Here is a 23,951-nt window from a genome sequence, read left to right as displayed (position 1 = left end):
TTGAATGTAGAATGTGTACCAAATAGCATAACTGTGGTCTAGTTCAATTTGGAGAGTGTACCTAATAGCATAACTTTGGTCTAGTTCAATTTAGAGAGTGTACCTAATAGCATAACTCTGGTCTAGTTCAATTTAGAGAGTGTGTCTAATTTACCTCACTGTGTCAAAGTTGAATTTATAAGTGTACCTAATAGAGTAACTGTGGTCTAGTTCTATTTAGAGAGTGTACCTAATAGCGTAACTGTGGTCTAGTTCAATTTAGAGAGTGTACCACATAGCATAACTGTGGTCTAGTTCAATTTAGAGAGTATACCAAATAGCATAACTGTGGTCTAGTTCAATTTAGAGAGTGTACCTAATAGCATAACTGTGGTCTAGTTCAATTTAGAGAGTGTGTCGAATAACCTCATTGTGTCAAAGTTGAATGTAGAAAGTGTACCAACTAGCATAACTGTGGTCTAATTCAATTTAGAGAGTGTACCTAATAGCATAACCGTGGTCTAGTTCAATTTAGAGAGTGTACCTAATAGCATAACTGTGGTCTAGTTCAATTTAGAGAGTGTGTCTAATTTACCTCACTGTGTCAAAGTTGAATTTATAAGTGTACCTAATAGAGTAACTGTGGTCTAGTTCTATTTAGAGAGTGTACCTAATAGCGTAACTGTGGTCTAGTTCAATTTAGAGAGTGTACCACATAGCATAACTGTGGTCTAATTAAATTTAGAGAGTATACCAAATAGCATAACTGTGGTTTAGTTCAATTTAGAGAGTAAACCAAATAGCATAACTGTGGTCTAGTTCAATTTTAGAGACTGTGTCTAATAACCTCATTGTGTCAAAATTGAATTTAGAAAGTGTGCCAGTACCATAGCTGTGGGCTACTTCAACTTAGAGAGTGTGTCTAATAACCTCATTGTGTCAAAGTTGAATTTAGAAGTATGCCAGTAGCGTAACTCTGGTCTAGTTCAATTCAGAGAGTGTACCTAAGAGCATAACTGTGGTCCAATTCGATTTAGAATGTCTGAATAAAATGTGAATAATCCAACTCTATGTCATAGTTAAACTTAACACCCTAGCACCTAATAGCATAACTGTGGTCCAATTTGATTTAGAATGTGTGAATAAAATATGAATAATCCAACCCTATGGTATAGTTAATCTTAGAAAGTGTGAATAATATCAACCTGTGGTACAGTTGACCTTTAAAGTGTGAATAATATCTTCATGTACTACGGCCGAATTAGAATGAGTACCTAACTGCGGTATAGGTAAACTCAGAAAGTGTGAATAATATCTTCCTGTGGTTCAGTTGAACTTAGAAACTGTCCATAACTGTGGTATGGGTAAACTTTAGAAAGAGTGAATAATATCTTGCGGTGGTTTACGCTGAACCTAGAAACTATCCCAAACTGTAGTACAGGTAAACATAGAAAATGTGAACAATTAACATGGCATCACATGCTGACATGTCCCGCTGCTATGGTCAGGCGAAGACAGGCAATTACTGACATCACTCACACCTGACTTTCATTAAGCTTCCAACATGGATAAAAGGCGGAGCATGAGAGCACACTCTGAGTGAGGCACAGCACACGAAGAAACAGCAGTTTCAAGTTGGTTGCTGAACGTGGGAAGAAAGACAGGAAACGAAAAAGGGTTTGCAAGGAGGGATATACCCTTGACCTTTTCGGCAAGAAACCATTACTTTCCAAAAAACTTTGAAGCAGAAAGCATAAGGTCAGAAAACCAGACTGAAGATTCCTGCATTGTGTGTCGGAGATAGCGAAGGCCCTCCCACATCACCAACCAAGGTGGGGAGGAGCTGCAGCTGCCGGCGTATCATCGTTTGCTCCAAGAACAAAGAAGCATAAGAGAGATCAACAGTTGTGGAAATTTATGCAAGACCAGTCTATGTTGAAGTCAAGGTTGCCTGAGGCAACATTGTATAATGAGCGCTGGAACGAACATTGTTAATCATGTGTGATGAAAAAGGCGAGTAAAGCTAAACTTCTGATGAATGTTGGAACTTGAGAAGGAAAGATACGATACCGTTGACAGAGTAGTCCGGCACCATGAATGTGCTCAATCTAAGGTCTGTGTAAGGTATCCCGCCAAAAGAAATGAAAGCAGACGATTGATGAAACCAATTGTGCGAAGTGAATCGAAGTGGTCCTGTGACAATTTAAGCAAAACCCATCTCACATTTGAAAGTCTTCCATTTTAATACTAAAAGGATCAAGCTCGAACGAGGGAGATCCATATCAAGAGGATCCAAGCCTGAACGAGGGAGATCCGTGGTCCAAGCCCGAACAAGAGAGACCAAGTGTGAACATTATGATAAAAGGGGGATTCTGCCTGAAGAAGCGAGACCCATGATGAACATTGAAAGCGAAAACGTATGCATGTGATAATCCTGATAGGAATGGAACTTTGATATGTGTTTTTTATGACAGGCCCTCTGCAGTAAGAGACTGTTACTGGAAAAGAGGTTTTTGCAGAAGGTCCTGATGCCAATGCTTTGAACTGTGCCCTCGTGGCAGAGAAACCAGAGTGTGTGCAAAGCTGGAACGTGCCGCCTGGCCTCTGCTGAAAACGTGAAGGGAAGCCAACTGCTCAACCGTCCTGACATATTATTTCTTGAACAGTTTTTTTTGTTACATATATTATTGTCCCACACCATTTGTTATTAGAAGTACGGATTGGCAATAGTTTTATTAATATAGGCCCTTTTGTTTTGACAGGGACTCGACTAGGACTGCGTTATTATTATTTGATGGTCGTAGATTGCTCCCATCCTTAATTTAGGTTAAATAGGTGTTCAACCAACCCATTGAAGTTCAATAAACACACTTGAACTGAGAGGACTTGTGTCTGTCTTCACTGTTTGATATCATGCCTTCCTTACAGCACACACTTGGACTTGTGAAAAGAAGGCTCCTGTGTCTCCTTTGGAGACACAGGAGCCAAGACAGGTACGTATGTACAGTCCGGAAAGGATTAGTAAGGTCGTCCATGTGTGTGTATGTGTGTGTATGTTATGCTACATAATGGCCCTCAATACGAGTTAGCTGGTCCAGATTTAACGGTGCCGGTAAAACCGTACCGGCACCATTTTCCGGACCGGCTAACTCCGAGTTATGTGGCCTTGTGGTGTTACACCCATCAGGCTTGACCTGGCAGGTGTAACATCACCCGCCACACACGGAGGTGGAAACACCAGCACCATTACTGCATGGTGCCAGTGTTTCCACTGCCCCCATTCCCGTGGAATCCTATTGGTCTCCATGGGAATGGGGATGTAAGCGGATTCAATTCAACACTACAGCTAAGTCAATGCCTAGTCTGGGATACTGAATGGAAACCCTTATTGATATATCTTTATGTCCAGTTCATGCATTCTGGATGACTAGCCCTATATAACACCCCTCTCTTGGAATCCCCCCTGACCCCACTGAGCCAAGAAGTAGTTCTGTTTTGCAAGTTAAAAGGTTTATTTGAGAATTTAAACAATATATATATATATCACACTTTATAATAAATTAATAATTGAATATCACACTTAATCTGATATGATAAAGATTAACAACGGAGAATCTGGCACTAGCCCACTTCTTTATAATCACTAAGGAGTTGACATGAAATGGATAAGGAAGCACACTGGTAAATAGGGACAGAAGAATAATGTGGTAGAGAATGCTTTATAGGGTTCAAAGAAATGCAAGGTTGAATGAATGAAATGCAGTATAGAAGATAAACTGATATGGTTTCACAAAAGACAAGGTAATCACTTTCCCTTTGTGGCAATTCACTCCCCCCTATACAATGTAAGGAGATGGAAGGAAGAGCACACGGTTCAGGTATACAATCACAATGTAATACAGAGTTCCAGTTTCCCAGCAAGCTTAGAGGAGAATAGATATGAGTTTTACACAGGCTCAAAATGCTTTAAAATGTGATAGCAATATATTGGAAAATGTGCTAAAATGATTTTAATTCCCTCTGGAGGTTCAGGTTGAGGATTAGTTGGTTTAAATAAGTTCAGGCTTACTTTAGCAATGTTCTAGGAATGATTGGCAGGTTAAACGAATTTTTGGCAAATGAAAGCAAGGAAGCTGCTGTTTTCACACGTGGAGAAATTTGCAAATCGCGGCAAATTCACGAGTGCGTTTTTCACGATTGCGGCAAAAGTACGAATGCGGTTCTAGGTTCGTTGAAAAGCCAAGATTCCCAGCTTTCAGAGGAAAGTTACTGCAAGTCTCTAAGACAAACGGTCACAGAGATATGAGCGATATGGTAAAGGTCGTTTTTCAGATTTGAAATTTTAAAAGTTCAAAGTGACAAGTTACAGCTAGCAGCTAGAAATGACAGGTGACAGTTTTGCAAAATGACAAGGTACAACTTCTAGGACACAGTTCTGGTTAGATTAAAATAGATTGAATTATATTATTTTAACTAAGAGATTGGTTCTGCACAGTTCTGCTAGGTACTCACAATATATTTTAAAATAGAATGGGCCTCGCCACGGATCTGATCAGGTTTTCTTCACTCGCCACAGACGGTCTCTGCGCACAGCATCTGGGTCAGCTCTCTGGTTCTGCGAACAGCGGTCTGGGTCAGCTCTGCTCTGCCTCTGGTTCTGGATACTGCTCTGCTTTCTCTGGGTACAGCACTGCTTCTGGTTCTTTCTGCACAGCTTTCTCTGGACCCAGCGCTGATCTGCACGGCTCCTGGATGCTGCCATCGCTGTTAGGTTTGCTGGATGCTGAGGCCCACTGAGAAGAGTTCTCAGTTTGTGGGTTTAGGCCCTTGCTTTGAGTTCTGAATCAAGTTCTTTGTAGTTTTAAAGTCTACGTGTTGAATCTAGTATCTTCTGGATGTTGTGTGGTCTGGCAGAGCGCGTTGCAGCAAATGGAATTGAATGTCCCTATCTGTCCTGACTGTCTGCTTTTATGTGTTTTGAAAGTGGGTGGAGAGGCTAGCTTTCTAGACCCTACCCCTCTCCACTTGTCATTGGCCACTTCATCCTCTTCCCCTTGATTGGGGGAATGAAATGAAGTGTCATCATGATGAGGTCTGTTTATGATACAGAGAACCCACTCCTGTCAAATTACACACAAATAAGACATATTTGCACAGGTACACATTTGTTTAAAATTACATGCACCCATCACATATCACAGGAGGTATACCCTGTCCAAATCTGCTCTTCCTGAGAGCTTGCATTGAGAAATGGCAACATTTGCACGTTTTAACTGGTTTTGCAATATCGGACATTAACCCAAATTTACACACATGTGCGCAAGGAGTATGGACATTAATTGATGTGTCAGATTTTTAACATGCATACATTTTAAGCAATACCCTCTTAACTGCTAGCTTGCCCCCAGATCATACCACCGGTTCTAAAAACCTCTTAAAATGTGGGCAGAAAAATCACAAGAATTATGGTATCATTTATAAAATTTTCACAAGTCTGCTCTATGAATGATCCATCTTTTTAGAGTTATGTTCTGGCCCCAAAGGGGTGTGGTTTCCCCCAGCACAAGGTTGAATTTCTGATTTTTCCAGTTCTGCCAAGCCAGCTTGCTCTCACATGCAGTGCTCCTCCCCTTTCCTTCCAGGAGGAAGCCACATTTACGACTCCCACCAATAAAACATTTGCCTGAGTCAGGACAGGGCTTTGTTCAATTTCCTGCAGAGCCCAGGTAATTCAATCAGAGAAGTGTCATATCCCTTTTGGTGGGTACAGCAAAAGGCAGCTAGGCCTGGGAACACAGCTGTTGTGCAAGTCTCATCTCCTGTCGGGGGTAGCTAGTGGGCAGAATTCAGTTCCTTAAGCCAGGCCCCAGCTAATGTCACTTTTAGTTACCCAGTTTTCTGCATTCAAATAAAACTAACCATTTTTACATATGCAGCTAGAATGCTAATTCTAGGTTTAAAACTATGACATTTAAACAATTGCAACCTATGTGACACTCAAAAGTAGGTCACTCATTTCTTTTAAACATTTAGATTTTTAGTGTCTTTCAGTCCAAATTTACTTAAACTGCTGAAATCCACAGCTCAGCCAGTCTTGTTATAAACCTTCAAGTCACCTCAGAATATAACTTTACATTGTATCCACCCCTCAGTAAGTCTTTCTTTGGCCTGCTTTGGGTTCATTTATTCAGTTCTACACAAAAAAAAAGTCTGGTGTTGTTTTAAAGCGCCAGCTTTCTGATAGTGGTGAGTACTGGTAATGCACCCATTTTTGGGATTTAAGAAAATGAATTCCCCACAATTCTAGGTTGCTTTTGGCAATCAGCATTGCCATTCCCAATGGTTTCAGGCTACTGTGTGGGTAGTCCAATGGTGGTTTTAGTCAGTGCCCTTCTGTGCCCATAACATCGGCAAAAATGGGTGGCAGCCTATTCTTCATGCCTTTCCCTGGGCATTTTCTGGGAAGCTCTGGCCATCATGATGTTTTCAATGCCAGTACTGCACAGTTTTTTGAGGTAGGGCTCGGATGCATGGGTAAAAACATCCCACGGGTAGTAGCGGAATGCAGGCTCTGGAATTAGCGGACCACCGGGGCTGTAATGCTCCGGTAAGTCCAGCAAGTCCAGAGCTGGTAAATCCCTATGAATCCGGCAGAAGCCTGCCGGTTTTACCGGCACGGCTACCAACGGACTCGTAATGAGCCCCAATATGTGCATCAGTAGGACTGTTCCACTGCCTTCTGAGGCAGACACTGCACTGGCAGATTTGGAGTATAAGGAGGATGATGATGCACAGAGCGGCCATGCAGAAGGAAGTGATGGTTGTGTCAGGAACTGACAGACATGTATTTCCAAACACTGGAAAGTACACCACACACTGTAAATATATCATTCACTATAGTATCCCTATGACACATCCCAAAAGATTGCCAGATCTTTACTTTGCATGCATACTGCATGTATCTAATGTGTAATACCCATGCCCTGCCTCTGCCATCAATAGCCAGCAGCCATGCCCTACCTCTACCCTCAATCCCCAACACCCAAACCATCTCCCAAGGACCCTCAATCCACAAAAACCATGCCCACCCTGCATCCTCAATCCACAACCATGCCATCCTTCCATCCTCAACCCTCAACACCCATGCCCTTCCTTCAACCTCAACCCCCAATAATCGTGCCCTTTCTTCACTTTCAGTCCCCAAGACCCACGCCCTCCCTCTACTCTAAATCCCCAATGCCAATGCCCTCCCTCCACCCTCAAACACGAATCAATGTACATAGACTGGTCATTTCTTGTTGTGTTTCCTCTCCCAGAACAAAACATTTATGCACACATGGGAGGTGCATTGAGACCTCTGTCATGGAAAAGCTGATAGGGATCCCTCTGTTGAAGAAGTAGATGCAGAGCTTATGGAATCAAGACCGTGTTAGGAAGAGAACACATTACATGGTTCCATGACCTGCAGCTATGGCCTCAGTTAGATCTTGCACTCTCTCCCCTACTACAGTGCTTGAAGCTTTGGCATCCGTGAGGTGTCTGCACTGGCTACCAAGTTCTTACTATAGTCCACCTTGCACCTGCATACCGTAGTTGGAGGTTGTCTGTTGTTTCCTGGTGCTTCTCCATCCTTGTTAGCCTTTCCCAAATGGGCAACGCACCCAGTAGGCACAGAGGGGAGCAGTGTCACCTAGTGAGCATATTTAACTGCCGGCATCCCCATCAGCTGTGGACTCCTCATCATCTGTGTCGATATCTGTGCCCATATGGTGCTGCAGATGCAGAGCACGCAAGACTCTGAAAGGGTGCAGGTACAGCCAAGCTGTCCTCTGAGGATGCACCCAGTAGTGTGCTGGCAATGATGCTGATGGCCAGTACATGCTGTGGCCTAAATGGCAGTGGTGGTGGATGGTTCCTTGGCAGTAGCGGCAGTGGCCTGACAAGCTGTGATGGTGGTTGGTTCCTTGCTAGTAGCAGCAGTGGCCTGGCTTAATGCGTGGAGGATTCTGGCAGTGGTTTGCTCGGCTCCAGTTGTGACCACAGTCTGTGATGGTCTGGCTGCACTGCTGCTGCCATCATCTGCCTGGCTTCATTGGGAGCCTGTTGTAGGAAAAATGTGTTTGTTTAAGTTTGTTTTAATCATGAAATCTAGAGGCTGCTCTGTATGTGCAAAGATTGCTCAATCATGCTTTGTCACTAGGAGGGGAGGATCCCTACTTCAGCTATAAGAATTGGAATGCAAAACCACCTGAAACATACTTTAACCCCTCCCCCGCTCACCCCTCTCCAAAGAGCCCCACATCATTCGCTTCTGGAGAGGGTGCATCTTTAGGATCATCCACAGCCAAATCTGCCCCTGTACGTAAATCTACTGTGACGAGTACCACTTATTTGATGCCTGGTCAGAGTGATGATGCTGCTTCAGTATCGGCTTCATGGACAGCTTCAGCTGACAGTGGAGTATCATCATCAGTGAGGGTTGAGGCAGAAGCGGAAGAAGTCCAGCAACAGCTGCTTCTACTCGCCAAAATATCAAATAAGCTGTTCAGTGCAAGCACCATTTCCATACACACAGAGGACGGAGCAGTGATTAAATGATTTCTTAAAGATAGTCCTTTGTGACCGCCACATATGATTCAATAACCCTCCGTTAAGGTAAAATGTTACCCTTTGAGCAAGGTGATTGTGAGAGAAACGACTATCAAAGTTGCAGAGAAATCATTTGCTCATGGCTCTTCTAGCTTCATTTCTAGAATTGTGCCACTGGGTTATTGTTGCTCATAGTTATCATTGAGATTCTGCTTTGGAAGTACGGCTATTTAGGACAATGCCCAACGCAGCCGACTTCCTTGTCACCCATGCTCAATCTTTGTTTTTGGTCTGTATTGCTATTCTTTTAGCTTATAGACTTGTATGCAGCATATCAACTTCTTGGAAGCAAGTGAAGACAGAGCTTCATCCTTTTCGCGACACTCTCCCTTCTTGATAACTCTATTTCTCATTCTGACTGTTTGCACCCTCCTTCTCTCTACCCCAGCCCTGTGGACCTCATATCTCCTCTTCAATTCTGCAGCCCTTCTTCTATTTCTCCTACCTCTGCAAGCTTTCATCTTTTCTTCTCTAGTCCTGAGAGTTTTCTTCTCACCCCACTCTCCATTCCTGAGCACCCCATTTCTTCCTATCCATGAATATGCAACCTCTCTGTTTTCTCCAATCCCGAAGGTCTTTCATCTCTTTATGCCACCTTGTGGAACCCTTTTTGGTAAATATCTCTCCAGTCCCCAACTTCTGTTTCTCTATGATCTTCACAATTTCCCTTTAAATTACTCCCCTCGGTCCTTTTGTCTTGGAACAGTCAACCCGTCTTTTCTATCTCTCTTGGTCTTTCTGAGCTCTCCACAACGCTTGGGCTTACTTCATTCACCCCACATTTCATCACTCAATAGGGCACATTTCTTTCAATCAACCTATGGTGAAGATGTGGAGTAGTGATATTGCCATCTGCAGCAGAACTTTAAATGTGTCCGGTCAATCCAGGGCAGCCACTGGACAGTCTCCTAAAACTGCTTCAGATGGTCCCTTTGTTGCACACCAATAAGCAGCCAATAGTATTTCTCCTGTGCTTGCATCTGGAGTCCGAAACATCTCTTCAGGTGGCGTGCACTTATGGAATGGAGAATTGCTGGAATAAAAATGAATTCTAAAGGGAATGCAATCAGGGTAATTAGACATCATCCTCCAATGCAATCAAGCAGGGCAACAAAGCCTCACCTCTGTAAAGTGAGGCTGTTCAACTGACTGTAGGTGGCTGATTGTCTGCAGATATTTTATTTTTAGATGAGTCGTGCAGCTAATTAAAGGAGTGCAAAGCCCAGTGTGTTGAGCATTGTATGCCCAGAGATGTGGCATTATTAAATCTCTATTAGCTACATATTTATTACCTATGAAAATCCTGTGTCATTCTTATTTTCCCAAAAATCTCTTGGAATTGTATGCAGAGCAGGCCGGACCCCACATTAGTTCTATGTATCGCCTCACATTTATCAGAGGTGATTTATCTACAAAATGAGGGTGATTTACGCCTTGATTGAATTCTTTCTATACCGAGGGAGAGAGTGATTTATTTACAGATAGCAATGTATTTACAAGCCGAGCCAGGGAGATTTATTTAGAGAAGGCATACTGAATGCAAACAAGATTACTATATTTCCTGGGTCTCATGAGGTTTTGTTTGGATCAGGCAGCACTCTGTTCAGCCCTTTAAGCCATGCCCAGAACTTAGACAGGCCCCCTTTTACGATTTTCACATCCCACTTAAGCACTGATCTGTAGGTTACTTATCAAATCATATGTGTATATGACTCCCAGCTGCAATTGCTAACTGGAGAGTGGAGGAAGCCACTGGTTGTATCAAATGTAATACACTGTAAGCAACCTTTATATATCAATCTAAGAACTGACCACACACGTTTGTTTGTAATAAAGACACACTATATTGCGTGGGTCTTTGTTACTCATACTACCTCCGCACATCGGAAATCATAATGTATTATTTATTATGCATTTTATTTATTTATTGGATATTTGTTAGGCGTCTATACAACACATGGTGTTTCAAAATTATTTATTAGTACCCAGCGAGGGACAATCAGATTGTTACAAACAATCTAAGTGGCCCTCGCCAGGTCCTTACCAGCCTAACAAGGCACCGGTGGCCGCTCCGTTCCTCGATGCTCCTTCCCCGAGTGGTTGCTATGGAAAGGGAGAAGGGACTTCATATCCCGTTCCATGGTGGCCATTTTCTTTTCTTTCTTTTTCTTTTTTCGGATGCTAAACGCCAGAGCTTATTGTAAATTGAAAGAAAATAATATTGGTACTCCGCTCTCATGGCCTGGAGTACTAATAGCAATAAGCCCCCTGCTAGGGGGGCATTACTTCGCTCAGGCCTGTAGCTATTGGTCCCGGAGCATTACCTGAAGTGGTAATGCCCCCCCCAGCTCGGGGCTTATTGCTTAAATAAATATACATTTGAAAATGTATTCTAAAATGCACTGTAAGCACTGCGCTTACCTGCAATGCACCTTACTTTGTACATAAAAGAAACTGTATATTCTTACCCTTACCCTTAACCTCGGGTGAGGAGCGCATTACAAACAAATAAATAAACAAATAAACTGTTTTCTCCCATTTTCTAAAGCTATTTTGTTTGCAAGAGAACCCAGACCTGATGCCCCCCTTTTGGTAATGAGGAAGAATAAATACAGGTCATCAGGTATGAGGAATGACATGCATTGCAGTGATTAAGGCTACACGGCCAATTACTCTGTTTAGTTACAGTCAGTGTGAAAATACAAGGACCACTCATTGATTTCAAAACTCGGCTAAATGTGATTTTGCTGCAGGATTAAAAGTCTCATGATGTGGTCCACGGTTGGGATGTAAAGTTCAAAACCTTTGTTTCTGGGTGACTCTGCAGGTGAAACCTCGTACATTTGCACTGTATTACTATGTACAAGCGAATAACAATAAACCTGATAATAATAGTGCAGACATTCTGTGTTGTTTATGTATATTTGCCACAGGAAAATCCAGTTTAATTTCTTGTCGGCTGTTATGCATTTTGGGCAAAGGACAAAATAAACGCAAAGGTATTTCACAAAACTCTGAAACAACAAAAAGGACATGCCTGTACAAGAAATCGGAACATCAAGAAATGTTTGTTTACATAGAAAGTCTAAAAATACATGTAAGCTCTTTTTCACCTCTCGAACATTTGCCTTCCACCCATTGGAGGAACATAATATGAACTTGTTTTGCGGGTGGTTTCTGTCAACCAGCTGCTGGTGTCCTCCTCACTTTTTAGTGTTGTTGGCATCTTTCCAAACCTCAACTCTTCTCTAAGATGTGAGCATCAAGACTCAGCAGAAGTGATCGCAGATTTCTCCACCCCGCCTGCCTGACCCAACCTTGTGCAAGCCACAACATTTCCCACTGCCACGTGTGCATGGACCCTTTCATTGACCCTGTCCCCACCACAACACACATGTGAATCAGGGGTGTGCACAGTTTTTGTTTCCTCTGTTGTAATTGTGCGAAGTTACCAACATCGCATGTAAGCAAAGTTGCAAAATTGTTAGGTTTTTACAACTGTACCAGCAGCACTGTTCATTTTGTGTATTACATTTCAAACCGATTTTCGATGCAGCTAACAATTATAGCACGGTATGCCTGCAAAACTCACAAAAATACACGTGTGCTTAGGATGAAAATACATGTAACCACTTTTGCTCACTTTAATATTGGGAAAAGTACATTTGGCAAAAAAGAAAACATGCATGGCCACATTTGCGGAAGTTGCTTTACTCTTAGGCCCGGATTCATGGAAAAGTGTGCATTTCATCTGCATGCCGCGGGCCGAGAACGACATTGCATGAGCCTTCGTGCAGAAAACAAAATGTGTGCCCCGCGTATCCATGGAATTTACTGTGCAAAGTAATCGTATTTGCAAGTTGCACCTGAAACGCCCCCGACATGCCCCCACACCAAGCATAAACAGCCAGAACAGCTACATTTGTGTGCTCAACCTGGTGCGATTACATGCACCCTTCAAACAGTTCATGGGAGCCCCCGCAAGCAGGTCTGCATCTCAGGGACCATGTGCTGTAGCACCCTGACAATTTCAGGGACCATGTGCCGTAGCACCCTGACAACATGTGTATGATACTCCGTAACTCGGGTGAAACTTGGAAAATCTGCATGCGAACCCCCATAAACCGTTCCTGCACCCTGCTATGCTGTGTACGGGCAGATCGGAACCCCGTCAGCATGCACGCACCAATAAATCCAACATGCAATCCCACCTCTGTGCAGTGATTCCTATGTGCAAGTGTCAGTACGTCTGCCTTCGGGTGGCATACAGATTGAGGGATTTGCATGAATATATCCTTTGTTGCAATTGTGGGCATGGGAGGGACTGCCGTCCCTTGTAATGCCCACTTTTTTGCATGTTCTTCCCCATTTTCTGTGTTCCGTCCCCCTCCCAGCCCTCTGCGCAAGCCACACCCACGCTATGCATGGTCACTCTCTCACGCAAGGCGCTTGATGGCTCACAGAGACCTGAAAAAGTACTGTGCTTTCGATGCCATGAATCGACATACGGGATTACGCACACAGTTTGGCACGCAATTCCCCTATTTCCCACACAAATAATTCCACAAATTGGGCCATCAGTGTGCATGACTTAGCTGAGAACGAAGTCCATGAATGCATGAACACTCTACTGATAGCTGTCTCTCTCCATGGGACTTTTTTTGAATGCTGCATAGGAGCAATAGCAATAGGTTTTGTGCGGTGGAGGTACAGTGGAGTTCTGTGGCCCTATAACATGCAGGAATATGCCTGCAAGCATAGAAGGCATATGATAAACTGTGACTGGCTCCCAGATCGACATGTGACACACTGCCTCTCTTATTCAGTCTCCCTGGGGCATTCAGCCTGGGAGTTTACAGACAAGGGTTAAACGCAGCATAGGGGAGCTCCCTGTTTGAGCCTGTTGGGGCTGGAAAAGGGCATAGAGCCAGAAGCTCAGCCCAATCTACAACTTCATCAAGTGCACCCTTTACCTGACTTCTGCTTCCTCACATAGGGATCCTCCCATCCGTTGATAATCCATTCACTGCAGAGCTTCTGTTAGCTCCAAAGGACAAAAGGGTATTGTTGTTTTGGGCCTGTAACCTGTCTTTTGGTTACCTATACCCAATTCGAGCCCATCTCAGAACGTACACCTGCTTCTTCTTAGCCAGCTATCCACTCCTTCCCTTTCTGCTCACCGATCTACCTTCCCTCTCTCTTGAGCTCCACCCTTTCATTATTGTGTTCACTTGCTATATCTTCTACCCATGATTTTGCGCCATTCCTCTTTCTACTCTTCTTCACTTCTCTCATAGCCATCAACCTTGGTGCAACGTCTGCATCTGTTTCCAGCCTCCCCATCTTCCTCCTTTACTCCTTCACCTGAACCCAAGCTGGGGGGCATTACCACGTCAGGTAAAGTCCTGGGGCATAGGTTAGAAGCCCAAGCAAAGCAAGTGCTTTAAAGTAGCCCTGGGGCATCACCTGATCCAGTAATGCTCCACCAGCTTGAGATGCATTGCTATTAGTACCCGGCACGTTATACCAGGATAGCATCATTTTTGTTTTTTTCAAGTTGAGAATTGCCATGTTTGCAATTTCTCAAATTGACAACAAACTACACACCAAGATGGCCCCATTGGATCAGGGAGAAGGGAACTACACATAGTCCCTTCTCCCGTTCCGTGACAGCCATTGCTGGGAAAGAGATGTGCCAGAAACACTATTGAAGGCATTGACGAGGGATGCAGGAGGGAAAGTTAAGTGGGGAGAGGGTGTGGTTGGGTGGGGGATGTGTAAATTGAAGTTGGGGGAAGAAGAGGAAAGGGAGCGCTTCTGAGGAGGGTTGGAGCTGGGGATTTGCCATGTTGCTTTTGACACTGTCAAATGCTCCTCAATCCTCCTCATTCTTCAGGACCTTGCATTTTCTCAAATCTGCTCTTGTCTGGTTAGCCTCCCACCTGGAAGATTGATCCTTTTAAATATTTTAGAACACACAAACGTATGACTCCCTCTCGCTGTCTGCATCCTCCATGGATCAGTCTTAGGACATCTGCTCTTCAACCACTATACCTCTGATCTAGAATGACTTATCACATCTTTTAGCTTCCACTATCATCACTTTGCTGATTTATTTATGAGTTTATAAAGCGCTGAAAGCCCGCAGGCATCGGGGCCCATGAACATCAACATAAAAGTTTACAACATAAAAAGTACGGGACAGCGGACCTGTCGTAGCTAAACCTCCTGTGTAGGGAAATACACTCACTTGAAAAGAAAGGTTTTTAGACTCTTCCTAAAGACTATGTAACTGGATTCCAATCATATGACTAGTCGGAGGCTGTTCCTTTTTGTTTTTACGCCAGCACCGGAAGGCTCTTCCTAGTCTAGTTGCTCTTGTGGAGATGTGGAACCTGAGCCTAAGCTCTCGTTGAGGCTTCCAGACAAGCCCAAGCGCTTTCACCTTTGCAGACACCTGAATACGAGTATCCTTGATGTAGAAGGCCTCATATTCTGGCCCTAGTTTGGCCCGAACCTGGTGGGTACCAAAAACCATCATCTCAGTTTTGCCGCCGCTAAGGCACATACAATTGTTCTTCATCCAATTCTCAATGACGTTATAGAGCCTCGCAATTTTTGCGCTATCTTCATCATGATTACCACTTAGCTCCACCACCAGCTGGGTATCGTCAGCATGGTTGGTGAAAAATGCTCCGATACCGTCAAATACCTCACATAGACATCTCATATATAGGTTAAAAAGGAGAGGAGATAAACTAGTCCCCTGCGGGACTCCATACCTAAAAAGTGCAGAAAAGGAGAATTTCTCTCGCCAGTGGATTTTAGCCTCTCTATCAGCAAGAAAAGATGCCAGCCATGCGGAGGCTCCTTTGGAGCAATGCACAACTTTTTCTTGTGCCATTTGCAGTAACTGGTGTTCGACTAGGTCGAATGCTGCACTTAAATCCAGTAGCACCAGAAGCCCTGCCTTTCCCCTAATCCAACAGAATAAGCTGATGACACTCAATTATGTTTCTCCTTTCCCTTCTTTACCCCAGCCATCTCAGAATAGATTCCAGACTGTCTCACTGCAATTCTTTACTGGATGGCTCTCCTCTGCCTCAAGCAGAACTCTTCAAAAACAGAAGCCATCTTTCTCCCAGCTTCAAATGTCATCCCTACCCTAACTCTCCTATATCCTTCCAGACTGACCTTCTTTCTTCCTTACCCAAGGCTCACAATATTCAGGTCCTCTTTGATAGCGAGCTACAACACCAACAATACATCACTATCACTGGCTCTGCTGCTCGTATTAACCTCCTCAACATTTGGAAAATTCACTCACTAAACACTGTACTCAATGCAAACGATTACTGTACCAGTAATGCAAACGATCATCAATATAACCAATACATCCAAAAGATCATAAGATCATTATAGGTGCAATATTTCTCAACCAGATCCTCTGTTTCTTGATACGTGGATATGATATGATAAGTCATTTATAACATGCCCCTACACAAGTGTTTCTTCAAGGATATGTTCGGTTTGCTCTGTCTTGATTGCAAATGTGACTAAGCCTTTCCACGTTGGCTTCTCTGTTTTTGTTTGGACGCTTTGGCATTGGTTCACAGGTGCCAGATGGACACATTGGCGATGTTAGTGATTTTGTTTGTTCTTAGAGAGTGGTGGCAGTGATGGAGGAAGGAGTGGTGCAAACGGGGCAGCTCTGTACAAAGGTGTAAACATGGTCATATACTAATTTCCTTTCCTTGTACGTTGCAATTGAGACCTCTTTAGCACATGAGACATAATTCAGTTCATGTCTTGTATTTTTCTCATATCACTGTCTGACAATGTCAGAAAATCAGCCAATTGCAATGTTTAGCACGGCTTAAAAATTGTGTCATAGGTCCTTGATGCCAATTGTATCTGTCTTGACTCTAGCATTTGTTTAAAAGTCCTGGTGTATGCTGTTAGCCAGACCCAAAACTTCAAAATCTGCAATATCTTGTCCCATTGGTGAGGGGGATAGCTCAGGGGCAACGCGGTTGTCTTGGAAGCAACGCAACGCAGCACAACATAGGTTTGAATCTTGAACCCACGCTTAGATTAAGCACATAATAAAAGAACAATTATAATTGCCAGGATCTGTTTTTTTATCACATGAACCAGAGGTGTGACATGGCTGATGGTAGTGTTATCATTGTAGGTAACCTGTGTATTATATTCAGAAGGTGCTGGAAGTTGGATGTGCCCATTGCCTTGGAATCAAAGACATGGATAACCCCGCTTCGTCTCTGTGTACTCGACTACATAATCATTATAATTGGTTATAATTATAATTGGTTATTTATAACATGCTTAATACTCAGAAGTTTATAAGCACAGACTCGGGTATCCAACCTTTCAAGGCGAGCACATTGTCCCTGAGCTATCCTCCTGAAATGGATAGTTTTGTGCTGTTTAATGATGCAATCAGGCACATGCAGGGTGGAATTCCACTCGGTAGGATCCTTCTGTATGAGGTCAAGCTGGGAAAGGCCATTTAAGGTTTGTAATCTTCTCAGCATCATCTGAGCTTTGACAGAATGGGTGAAATGGCCACAAATGCTATGACATATAACCATCATTATGGCAACTTCTGTGTCCATTTTTAGGAAGTCCTGTACTATAAGGTAAAAGTACTGCACACAACGTACAACACAGTTTTAATTTTGATCCACCATTTTATGTACAATGTTACTACCATTGTCACTAACGACAAAACCAGCCTTCAATTATTTTTATCTTAGTCATACCAAAGCTTTGGCATTAGAGGTCAAAGTCAATGGGACTATTGGGAACAGAGTTGCCAGCTATGATAATGAGAAGTGTAAAGAGATTGTATAAGGATTTTAATCACTGAACCTGTACATGCATTTCTGCCATAAGAGCCCAGTGTTGCGTTATATCATATTCTTTCAAACATCAAAGTAGGGTAAATACTACATGATGACTGTCGACTGACTAATGGTGGTGGGATTTTACTTTATATTTATTTAATTCTTTAATGAACATTGAAAATTAAATGATCAGGAATTAATTTGTAAGGTTCTATTTGTAAAATCTATTTTGTTTTGTATAAAAATACTGAAAGGTTGATGTATTTCAGCTAAATCAATAAAACAAATAGAAAAAAGAGTTAGAACACTTTTATGTTTTACTATTATTAGTTCTAATACCTTGGACAGCTATTTTCACAGTTCTAGAACCACTCTCTGCAGTAAAGGCATGTTGCTGCATTGGAGGTGGGGGAGGCAAAGACTTCATGGATAGAGCTGAGCCACAGCTGAGCTACGGCACCTAGCTTGGCTCTCGGGGCCAGATGTGGGGCAAGCTTCCAAAGGGTACATACTTTAATGTCTGACTCCCCAAACACAAAACCCAGGCCTGTCATCCTGCCTCCACGAAACCTAGGACAAAAATCTGAACCCTACCACCCTCCTCCGTGCGCCCCCCCCCCCCCAGCAGCACAAATCCATACCTGATTTCCTGCCTTCCTGCCCCCATATCTGGAAACCTAAACCTAGAATCCCAATTTTGGAAGGTACGGCACAATAACATTAAATGATGTGTCCTAAATCACACACTTTCTGTAAAATGATATTTGATCCTAGTGTGCAATTTAGACACTTGACCACATATCCGCTCATCTCTAGCTGATATAATATGTGTTAATGTAGAGCTCAAAATGTATGGTGGCGCTATCATAAGTAGGTGTGGAATATGCTGCTTTCTGTTCCATTAGCAGAACAGGAAAACAAAGACTATTTCAGCATACATACATTTATTTGTTTTTTTGAACACGTCTAACACCGTACAGTTCAGTATTTAAGCGCAGATCCGGGATTCAAACCTCTGTTGCACTGCTTCCAAGACGAGCGCGTTGCCCCTGTGCTATACTCTACAGAGTTATGCATTGTTTTATGTGTATTACATATTTCTTCAGTGTACCTGAAAAATGTATAACACAAGACTGGAATCATCCACTAGTTTACTAAATGTCCATAAAAATTTCTAAAAGATTAACATCAATTTTTCTTCTGTGTTTCATCAGATAGGATAAAAAAAAATGGACCTAATATAATTTGGGCAGAGCAAACTCAGGACCTATGTTTTGGCACACCAATCCCTCTCGGGTGACTTTAGCCAAACAAAAAGAGTGATGGCTGGAATGTTTTTTCATGAATCTTCTGTTTGCTTATAGCTACCCCTACTGGAATGGGTATGACCAGATGTGGGTGTAGAGACAGGCTGGCCAAGAGATTCACGGTTCACCGTACTGATGATGGTCTATGAGCATGAAAGATGTCTGGGGCTGCTGGGGTTGCTTGTGGTCTTGTGCAGATGGGATGTGACTTGGCAGGGCAGCATATTTTGGGGTGGAGCCAGGCCTGATTTGCATACGTTTTTTCCTATTCTGTAATGGCCGGCAGGATGAAAAACAACCAAAGGTTTGTTGAAAGCAATGTCCATGGTTACGATTGATTTAAGACCTTCTAGCCATCACCGTTCAATTTTGGTTGTGGATCCTATCTAGTTTACGTCTAAGGGTCACCCTTGTACACTCTTTCCTACATTAGGCTTCTTAAAGGGGTACCCTCCCAGATAACTCGCTTTGTGGGATGATTTTCTTTGGTAATCCCATGGAACCATCCTGAGAAACTTTCCATCTTTTAGGGGGTCTATGCAACAGCTGGACCCAGAATAAATTTCAACGGTAAAGATAGACCCTTTTGTTCAGAGGTTATGTTGACTTTGAGTAGCATGTTTATCTGATGAGAGGGTGGTACACCAAGTGGGCATAGGGATCTGAATAGTTGGGTAGGTAGCCGGGTTGGTGGCTTGAGGGCTAGTGCCTCAACTATAGTGCGGGGGGGGGGGACAAGCTGCAGCCCTCAAGCCTTTTTGGCTTACACCTCCTATGGGTACTCACCATTGACTGTGCTGTCTAGGGCTCCTGAACCTCTGGAGGGCAGCTGCACACTCTCCACTCTGCTACACGAATATGTATTTGTTCTCACAGTAAAAGGTTAGAATCCTGTCATGTCCCGTCAGACCTATACCCTTATGAGATTGATAAAACATTGAGCAGCAACACACGATTGCTCTCTGTCAATAGAACCAAGATGTATCCTGGGGAGAATGTGCATGCTGCAAACACACCTGTTACGTTATATTCCAGAAGCGATGAAGTCCTGTATCATATCCTCTCTTCCTCAAACTGATGGGCTGACACAATTCACCAGAATAAAATCCTAGAGCTAGCTGTGTGTGCCATTGCGGGCTTAATAGAGAGAATATCACATTTATATGGATTTCCCAAAAAGTATGCTGTCCCTATTAGCTATCCTAAGTGGAATTTGGACCAGGCACATGTAGGGCTGACCTCTTTAGAATTGTCAAAAGCACCTATGATTTTGAGCATCTCACTGCATCACCGGGAAATGGAAGGTTGGAGTTCTGATTTGCCATTTGTGTGCCTTACATTAAAACATGACAGAGGGGATTCTGGGGCACACAGTGTCAATCCTTTGCATGGAAGTCACCAGGATGAAATCTTAAGAAGATGAAGAAGTAGTAGAGAGGCGGTCTGGAAGGCATTATAACACAATCAAGGAACAATGCCTCAAACTTTCATTAACAATTACAACACAAATCATGCTGTTCCAAAGGTGGCCCTCGGAGGGAACCAATGTGGAACACAGCAAGGGTGCCCCAACATGCAGCTTGCATAGACAGAGAGGGGACAGAAGGATAGAGTGAAGTTCTGAATACCACTGCCTGATTACCCTCTAGAGCTAAGTTGGGCTGGTGTGCCACTTATCTAGAAGCAGACGGAATAAGGAATGGAAACTAACCACAATCCTAATATGCAGCTGGTAATAGGTTCAAAGTGCTGCAGCAGCCTCCTGCTGGAAAAGGCGTCAGACACCTGCATGAGAAGTGCAATGTGTGATGTCACAGGCAATATTAAAAACACACACAGTAGGTGAGTCTACTAATGGTAGCAATTCAATTTTTAATGACCTGTAGTCCCAATCTAATGTGTACTAATGTATCTAAATATAATATAAGTTATCAATTCATTCATACAAAAAGGTTTGCGATAAAGAAAGACTTTTTTGAACATTCAACTTGCTCATGCTGACATTTCTATCATGCAAATGATGGAGAAGACATAGAAGTGCTATCTCACACTCAAGGCAACCCCTAAGAAAAGGTGCTCAAACGGTGTGGAGAGCAGGAACCTATAACTTCGGTCAGTACTTGGTCTACCAGTTTCATTGGTTTTTAAATAAATGTACCCACTTTCTTCAGGACAGTCTTCATATCAATATATATGCGTAAAAGGATGTGGCATGGACGTATCTCGTAATGCTTCAATCGTCCTTGCCAATGCTGCCATCAACCACATAAACAGGTAGGTGACCCGTTAATGAATAAAACGATAACAGGGTCACTCTAGTGTTGCAAGCCTAAATCAATGTAAAACTGAAACATTGCTGAATGTAGCATGTTTCATAGTACACACCATCTGAATAATGTGTTATACCTGCACACTTAACTCGCAAATTCCTTGTATCAAGTTCATGATTGATTATGAAGCCCAATGGACCCAAGGTACCCCCGTTAGGGTCAGTCTTCCATCCTCCTCTGAACAATGTATTGGTGGTGTTTGCTTTGTCTATGCCTATGGTGTTATAATGTGCCCTTTTTGTTTACAAAACGGCATGCATGTGCACGGTTAAAGCGTGATTAGTCCCTTATAGTACCCAAAAACTAGGCTAGTCCCAAAGGTTATGATTTTGAAGACCAATCAGGGACTGCACTAGAGTTGTTACATTGTAAAACATTCTGCAATTTACTATAGGTCATTAGAAAAGAAATGAACTTGTGCATCCTGATGGCAACCTTTGGCGAGCTCCATTGTTGTAACTTATATTGATCTTTGTAAATGTTGAGGCTGAGAATTTAAGTGCTCTCACACTGAGGCTGCCCAGTGAGCTGAAGATATGTAAACGTGATAAGGAGACACATGTAGCAATATGTGCCTTTCAACTGTGAATTAAATGGAAGGTTTCAAAAATAGTCTTAAACTCACCAGAGAACAAAAAAGAGGGACGTGCAGGCAAAGGGTTGGAAGGCAAGGAGCGATTTGGAGGAAGGAAAGGTGAAAGCACAGAATGAGGGATAACACAATAAGGAGAGAGAGAAAGAGAAAGAGAGAGGAAGGGAGGTGGATAAACAGAGAGAAAAAACAAGTGGGAGTGAGAGAGGAAGTGGGGAGGCAAGGAGTGAGAAACTAAAGGATGGAGAAAGGCTGGTGGCCTGAAATGCTGTCAGAAGAGGGGAGCCAGGGCTCTGCCACCAGGTGGCAAGGCCACCAAATTAATGCTACTTCATAAGGTTTGATAAAGTCGGACACAATCTAAGAATAGCCATTGCGCTGAATTGTGTTTGTCTGCATATCGTGTCTATTTTGTTTCGGAGTCAGTCTCTCGTATCTGTGACAGGGATCAAAGTACAAGGCAGCCTCAGAAATGTAAGACTGAAGTGACTTATTTGGGAATGTTTACAGTGAGTGGTCAAAATAACAAACTTGGTAGGAATGATATGCAGCAAAGTGTCAGGACGACTCCATGGACTCTGACTAATAGAAAGTTCTGCGAAACTCAACGTTCAAAGTGACTTCACTTCAGTCTTGTGAGGGTCCGAACTCCTTCCCCAAAAAGATGCTGTGCATCAAAGAAAGTGTTCAACCAAATGTATATGTGGAAAAGGTCCCTTCCTGAACGTGGCGAGGTGTCCCAGACTGGGTATTTGCCTTATCCCAGGGCTTTAGCTGGTTCTCAGCAGGCAATAATCTCACAGGGACGTCTCCTCTTTACTCCAGCTCCTCCTCAGTTACTTGCAATTGGTATCTTTTGTTTTCTTCACGATCCGCACCGGTTGCTCTTTTAGGAGGTCGACCATCACAGCAGTATTAGGGTCCTAGGATCAGAAAGGGAGGGGTATGAGTCGAAGCAGTGGCACCACCCAAAATCCTGGTTGTGGACCAAGGATGTGGAACAGGGTATTATGGTGGGCAACTACTCTGTTGTCTTGTCTTTGTTACAATGCTAACTTTCATCCCCAAGCCAGACCCCACTTTTTCTCAACTCGGGAAAATCTTCAGCCACTGTATCCTCACCCCCCTTCTCCTCACTCTTGCTGGGTTTCTTTTTCTCTCTAGGCTACTTCTCCTCTTATAGCCCTGCCTAGTTTAGTCACTTACGTTTCCACTCTTCAATGGTTTACTCCTCTATGAGTGGATCTCTGTAGGCTACTTCTCCTCTTATAGCCCTGCCTAGTTTAGTCACTCACGTTTCCACTCTTCAATGGTTTACTCCTCTATGAGTGGATCTCTGAAGGCTACTTCTCCTCTTATAGCCCTGCCTAGTTTAGTCACTCACGTTTCCACTCTTCAATGGTTTACTCCTCTGTGAGTGGATCTCTGTAGGCTACTCCTCCTCTTATAGCCCTGCCTAGTTTAGTCACTCACGTTTCCACTCTTCAATGGTTTACTCCTCTATGAGTGGATCTCTGTAGGCTACTTCTCCTCTTATAGCCCTGCCTAGTTTAGTCACTCACGTTTCCACTCTTCAATGGTTTACTCCTCTATGAGTGGATCTCTGAAGGCTACTTCTCCTCTTATAGCCCTGCCTAGTTTAGTCACTCACGTTTCCACTCTTCAATGGTTTACTCCTCTATGAGTGGATCTCTGAAGGCTACTTCTCCTCTTATAGCCCTGCCTAGTTTAGTCACTCACGTTTCCACTCTTCAATGGTTTACTCCTCTATGAGTGGATCTCTGAAGGCTACTTCTCCTCTTATAGCCCTGCCTAGTTTAGTCACTCACGTTTCCACTCTTCAATGGTTTACTCCTCTATGAGTGGATCTCTGTAGGCTACTTCTCCTCTTATAGCCCTGCCTAGTTTAGTCGCTCACGTTTCCACTCTTCAATTGTGTTACTCCTCTGTGAGTGGATCTCTGAAGGCTACTTCTCCTCTTATAGCCCTGCCTAGTTTAGTCGCTCACGTTTCCACTCTTCAATGGTTTACTCCTCTATGAGTGGATCTCTGAAGGCTACTTCTCCTCTTATAGCCCTGCCTAGTTTAGTCACTCACGTTTCCACTCTTCAATGGTTTACTCCTCTATGAGTGGATCTCTGAAGGCTTACCGACTTTTTTTGCCATATGACATTTTGCGGATTATCTTTTGCCGATTTGACCACATTTTTACTGCAAAAATCAGGGG

Source organism: Ambystoma mexicanum, chromosome 2p, assembly GCF_040938575.1.
Source record: "Ambystoma mexicanum isolate Mex_15411 chromosome 2p, UKY_AmexF1_1, whole genome shotgun sequence".
In the NCBI taxonomy this organism is placed as follows: domain Eukaryota; kingdom Metazoa; phylum Chordata; class Amphibia; order Caudata; family Ambystomatidae; genus Ambystoma; species Ambystoma mexicanum.
The sequence above is the reverse complement of the archived record's forward strand: the minus strand, read 5'-3'. Positions refer to the sequence as shown.